The sequence below is a fragment of the Tupaia chinensis genome, unplaced genomic scaffold (assembly GCF_000334495.1).
Source record: "Tupaia chinensis unplaced genomic scaffold, TupChi_1.0 Scaffold143910_1, whole genome shotgun sequence".
Classification (NCBI taxonomy): Eukaryota; Metazoa; Chordata; class Mammalia; order Scandentia; family Tupaiidae; genus Tupaia; species Tupaia belangeri.
The window spans coordinates 376,083-382,458 of NW_006203761.1; the positions used below are offsets into that span (position 1 = coordinate 376,083).

General features: G+C 43.9%; 1 pseudogene; it reads right to left on the reverse strand.

Annotated features, from left to right (window-relative positions):
- Window positions 1-4,542: 4,542 nt before the first annotated feature.
- Window positions 4,543-5,732, reverse strand: LOC102485576 (lymphokine-activated killer T-cell-originated protein kinase pseudogene; annotated as a pseudogene).
- Window positions 5,733-6,376: the final 644 nt, after the last annotated feature.

Consider the following 6,376-nt stretch of genomic DNA (forward strand, 5'->3'; position numbering starts at 1 on the left):
TGCATGCCCAAGAGGGACAGAGATAGGAAGTGAGCTCTGCCCTGCCATTTAGTTTTTTCTTCTTTTTTTCTGTAGAGAGAGTTTTGCTATAGGGCATGTGTGCTCACTGGAGAGACAGAGAGAAAAAGAGAGACAGAAAGCAAGAAATCACCTCCCAGGGTCATGCCACAATCCCTTCTTGTTTTCCCCTCAGGATTTTGGGCACACACATGCATGCACCTGGCATGAGTTTTAAGCCACTGAGTCCAGGATAAGAACCGTGGTCTACTATGTGAGAGTCCCAACGACATAACCATTATGCCTTCTGCTGCCCCCCTCATTTAATTTTAACCCCTTTATATTCTTATTCTGTGGTCAAATGACCTCTGAGGCACCTGTTTGTTTTACAGCCCTCTCTTGTCCACATCCTTCGTCCTTCCCATGAAGTCCTCTCTAGGGTGCTGCATCTCGTCTCTGAGCCCACACCAGGTGCCAGATTGGCGGCTCAGCTGCCATCGATCTGCTTCTTTTCCCACCTGTATGGACGTCCTCAATGAAAAAGGAGTGCACGTGCATCAATAGTGCCCTTAACTGAACAGAGGAACTCATCAGTGCCTTGTATGTCTTAAGTCTCTGCTCACAAGACCTGCGCCCTCTCTGCAGGAGAGCATGTCACCGCATAGGAGATTCAGCTAATCCAGAACCTGCCAGGGTCACAGAGGAATCACGTGGGACTCCTAAGTGAAGAAGTTGAGGCAAGCTTGCTAAGGGGCCTACTTGCCAATTGGGGCAGGATTAAGGGAAATGAACACGACTTGGGGAAGTATCTCAAAGTCAGCAAGAGCAGCCTACAGGGACAAGCGGAGGGACTGGGTGCCAGGCCCAGTGGCATCCCCAGCTGTATGAAGACCCTTTGCTAGAGCAAAGCAGTCCCCGATGACCTGTGGGCCTGGCAGGAAGGAACCAGGCAGTAAATAAGCTGGCCTTGATCTCTTCCTGCCCTCTGGTCTCTCGCTGATAACTCTGTTCAACAGAACTGGAAACCAGAAGACAAAACAGCCTAGTTAATGGAGTTCATCGGGTTGTCAGTTCCCTGGGACACAGAGCAAGTAGTAAGAGCAGAAAGGGGATCTGTAGGGAAGAACGGAGAATACTCAAACTGCGTTTGTTTATGTTCTTTGGGTCTGAAGACTTGAACTTTGGGCTCTGCCATGAATGAACTGTGTGACCTTGAGCAGCTGCTTCTTCTGTATTGTGATATTAGTAACTATCTCATTCAGTTGTTCAGAGGTGTGTGGGTGATGATCTTCATAGCGCCAGGCACGTATGTTTAGCAAATGTTAGTGGGTCATTTTCCTGGCCACTGGGTCTTCAGCAGGGCAGGTAGAAAGGGCTCTGATTTCAGGGTCTTCATAGAGGCATTTGCTCTTCACATGTGAGAGGATGCCTTGTTAGAAAAATTCTAAAGGAGAACAGAGCTGGGTAAACACTACCTAGTAGTAACATTGATTCCACATTCAGTTTGTTTTGGTTAGATCATGAGTATGCTTCCTCCTCCTCCTCTTCCTCCTCCTCCTCCTCCTTCTTCCTTTTTTCTTTTTTCAGGTGTGTGTATGTGCTTGCTAGAGAGAGACTGAGAGAGGGAAAGTGAGAAATCACCCCCTGGGGGGGTGGTCATGTTGCAATCCCTTCTCCTCCATTCTCCTCTTGGAGTCTGGATGTGATACGCATATGCCTGGCATGATTTTTCAGCAACTAGGTCCAAAACTTGGCCTGCCCATGTGGGAATCCTGCACCCTAACCACCACCCCACTTGTTGGCCCTGATTCCACCTTTTTTAGAAAGTGATTTTGAGAAATTACCCTTCCAAAAAAAATTATTCAAAATTATGGCAAAACTTGTATTGTCCAGTGGTAAATTAATTGACTTTTTAGGAACTAGAAGCTGCTTTAGTGTTTACTGATTGAACTGGGTGATAGGAGGATAACTAGACTCTTAATTCAGAAACAAACATTTGTTTGCACTTTTGTTTGGTGTGCCATCGAGGTCCTCCCTCCTCCATTTTAAGATAAAGGCAACTAGAGGTCAGCAGGTAGTGTAGTTGTTAAGTACTGGACTTCCACGTAGTTGACCGTGGTTCGAGTCCTGGACCCAATGGCTTGACACTCATGCCAGGTGCTTGTGCCTGTGTGTCCAAGATCCCAAAAAGGGAATAGAAGAGAAGAGTTTGTGATGTGGCGATCCTCCCGTGGAGTGATTCTCGATTTCTGTTTGTTTCTCCAGTGAGTGCATGCACCCTATAACAAAAATCTCTCTGAAAAAAAAAAAAAAAAAAGAAGAAGAAAAGAAGATAAAAGCTTCTATTTCCCCACTTGTGAAAGGGTTGGTGGTTGAAGCTTTCAATTGCTTTTTCTTTACAAATTATCCTTAGCTGTAGAGAGCCATCTTACCCATACCCTGTGATTAGTTAGGATGCTCTATGAAGCCCTGGCTGCCTCGCCTCAATGTAAGCCAACTTTGGGAGTCCTCCCATCTCCCTAGTTGTCTGTGGGATGACCTGAAGCCTTTGTTGTCATCCAGCTGCAGTAACTTCACCCTGAGCAGTGTTGTTATGTTGTTACTGTCACTCCCTCCCAGGTGTCGATCCAGAAACAAGCCTCAGCGAACTTGCTGCAAGCAAAACTTTTTTTTTTTTTTTTGGAGAGGTTTTTGCTATAGGCGCGTGTGCTTGCCAGACAGACAGAGAGAGACAGAGAGACAGAAAGTGAGAAATCACCCCCCAAGGGGGATGGCCACGCCGCAATCCCTTCTCCATTCTCCTCTTGGGATCTTGGGCACACACACACATGCGCCTGGCGTGAGTTTAAGCCACTGGGTCCGGGACCTGAACCGCGGTCAGCTACATGGGAGTCCAGCAACATAGCCATTATGCTAACTGCTGGTCCCCTGCAAGCAAAACTTCTTGCAGTCTGTGTTCAGAGAAATCTTCCCTGCAACATTTGGGGTTAAGAGTTATTTTTTATAAACCTTTCCATTGACTGTGATGCCATCTGGAATTCTCAGTACGTGTTTATTAAGATGAACAGCACTCGGAAAGCTGACCCAAAAAGACCTTGGGTTTGGGGTGATACAATCTTGACAAAGATGATTGTCATCTCCCAGACTGACAGGGATGACTAGCTGGTTACAGCTTCTTTTCCATCCTTATGGGTGTACGGGTGTTCCACTAAAGCTATATTCTCTATCCCAGAAAACCAGATAGAGGGGAGCTATGCTTTAGTTTCACAGTGGTTGAGCTCCCACAAAAGAATTGCCATTCTAAATACCAATTTGACTTGGCATTCCATAGTAATATGAAATTATATATTCTAATTAACCAGCCTGTAGCCAGCAAAGTGCCATTTTGTACCCTTCATAGTGAGTCTTGGAGTTCGTGCCAGATTTTATAGTGTCAATATACTTAGAGCTCTGCAGGCAGAAATGTCCCCAGAACAATGCCTAAGACAGCAGTGCTGTTGCCTCATGGCCTGATGTGACTCACTAAGGCTCATACTCTATTCTAATGCTGCTTTAGGATAATTGTGTTTGGTATATACTATTACGATTATGAGAAGATGTAGCTCCATTAACACACCGTATCTTAATAAATAACAATTCCTTGGAAGATTGCGATGTCTGAGGTGTTGGGTTGACTCTGCCCAATCAAATGACGTACTTAAGGTTTTTTTGTTCTTTGTTTTGATACCGAAAGTATCCTTTATTCTATATCATCCTATTCGAGTTTCATTATTTACACTAGAACTGTGAAATGCTTAGGATACAAATTTTATTAGTAAAAAAAAAAAAAGGGAATCTCAACTATAGAAAAAACATTTAATGAGTTAAAGCAAAACCAAAGACGAGAGATCTAAGAGAGCGAGACAAACTAATGAAAAGATCTCCAAGAGGGTTGTCTCCTTCTCCTTGGGCTGTGGAAAAGATTAATCCTACATGCGATGGTCGCTGTTGAAGTACGTATCCAAAGTGTGGACATATCTAAGGAGCTGCTCTTTCCAGTCTGAGTCTCAGCTTCCAGGAGCCATTGAATAAAGTACATGAGCCATGAAAAACCAGCAAAAGATTCGATGTTTTAAAATAAGAGATATAGACTCTGTACTGTACAGAGTGCTTATATTAATAGATCTAATAACTGAGTATTTGAGGAAGATTCCCAAAGCTGTACAGTATGCTTCATCATCAAAACCACTTTCATCAAAACTTTACAGTTTACAGCATTTTACTGCTAGTGCTTTGTCTATAAACAATATCGAAAGTACTTGAGTAGCTAAGTTTCTTAAAAGGAAAACCCAGTACAATCCCAATTGCTTAGTGTCATTAAGGATATGAAAATCCCCTTATATTAGAAAAAGTTATTCAAATGTTAACAAGATATTATGGCCTAAAATAGGCCACTTCCAGAGTCTAATAACTTCAAATCGTCACAGTATTTATATAGCCATGTATAGTAAGCATTTTTAGGCATGAGCCATACCACATGCTGAGGTGATCGTGAGTACGAGCTGATCACTGTACATATGTTCCCAAAGCTTCGACCACGTGTGCAGCAGAAGGGTCTTTAGGGTCTCCGTTAGTGTATCTGAGAGGAGTTCAGTTACATTCCGGTATGATTCATTCGTTCTTCCATATTAACAGGTGGCCTGGTTCCCAAAGCTGTACGGTGTGCTTCATCATCAAAGCCACTGTCATCAAAACTTTCATCGTTGCCATCATCTGGAAGACTTACGTGTGGAATAGACAAAGCCATCGTTTCCCACAGAGTACGTCCAAGGGAAATGCCTCATCAGTAATAATACCATCCTCTTGCAAAGCTTTCTTGGCTTCCACAGCTCAGTGCCGATGTCACAGGCCTTGGGGTCAGTCACAGTCATATTTTCATCCAATCACAGAAAGACTCCTACATCACAAGTTTTAATTGTTTCAAAATCACTTATTTTTTTAAAGAGAGATTTTTGCTATAGGGCATTGTACTCATAGAGAAGGAGAGAGAGAGAAAGCGAGAAATCACCCCCCGGGGGGATGGCTGTCTCCTCTGTTCTCCTCTCAGGATCTTGGTCACGCACGCACAGGTGCCTGGTGTGAGTTTCAAGCTGGTTGGTTTAGGACTTGAACTGTGGTTGGCCATATGGGAGGCCAGCAACGTAACCACTATGCCATCTGCTGGTCCCTCAAATCACCTTTAATTATAATATTTGACGGCTATATCTCCAGGAAGCAGCTTCTTTTCTTGGTGCAGATTCTTTAATGCTCTTGCCACAATCAAAGCAACTTTTAAAATTACGGCTGCTAGGAAAGGATCTCAACTGCCTTTATTCCATTCTGTTAAGTCATCGAGAGACTTTTCATCTCTATATTCCATAGCAAGACAGAGACCACCGTCACTGGCTCCAGTAAAATTATGGAAACCTATCATGTTTGGGTGATGAGGGCTTTTTAAAATCTGAGCTTCATCAGTCTCTTTTGATACGTACTTCGACAGTGATCATCACATATAGGATTAATCTTTTTCACAGTCCAAGGAAAATGAGACAAACCTCTTGGAGAGCTTTTCATTAGGTAAACATTTACCCCAGTACCAAAGCCAAGCTTTTGCATGAACAGAGAGACAGGGTCTTCATACATGGAGTTGAACATAGTACAGATTTGTTTTTTTCAGATAATTTGTTCGGTGTCATAAACTTATTGATTCCATCCATTGTAACCATCCATTCTAGGTCCTGTCATGAAGGTCACCATGGTGGTCTTGGCTCAGGGGCACTTGGCTCTACCTACAAAAAGCTCCCCCTTACCAGAGCCACAAGCCTCAGCAGAAAAGGGGACTAAGGTGACAAGAAGCTGGGAATGAGGTCATCTTGAAAACTAGTCCTGAGAGGATGTCAAAACCCCACGACTGCCTCAGTGGCCCAAGCAGCAACACAGGCATTTGGAAATGGCCACTGCAATTTGAACTCATACTTCAGGACACATGTACTCACTGGAGAGAGAGAGACAGAGACAGAGAGAAAGCACTCCCCAGGGGGAAGGGCCACACTGCAATCCCTTCTTCTCTATTTTCCTCTTAGGAGTTTGGGCATACACACACATGTGCCCAGTATAATTTGTCATGCTAGCGTATCCAGGACTCGAACTACAGTCTGTCATGTGGAATCTAGCTGCCTTAGCCACCACACCACCACACCACCAGCTGGTCCTACTGATGACTTTTATAAAGACCTGCCAGGTTTTCAGGGCAGGTTGTGTTCAGGTGTAAGTAGCCCAATAATACTTTCTTACTGTACTAATAGATACAGCCTCGGATATTTCCAACATGATATTCATGCCCAAATTTAAGCCTCTCTAT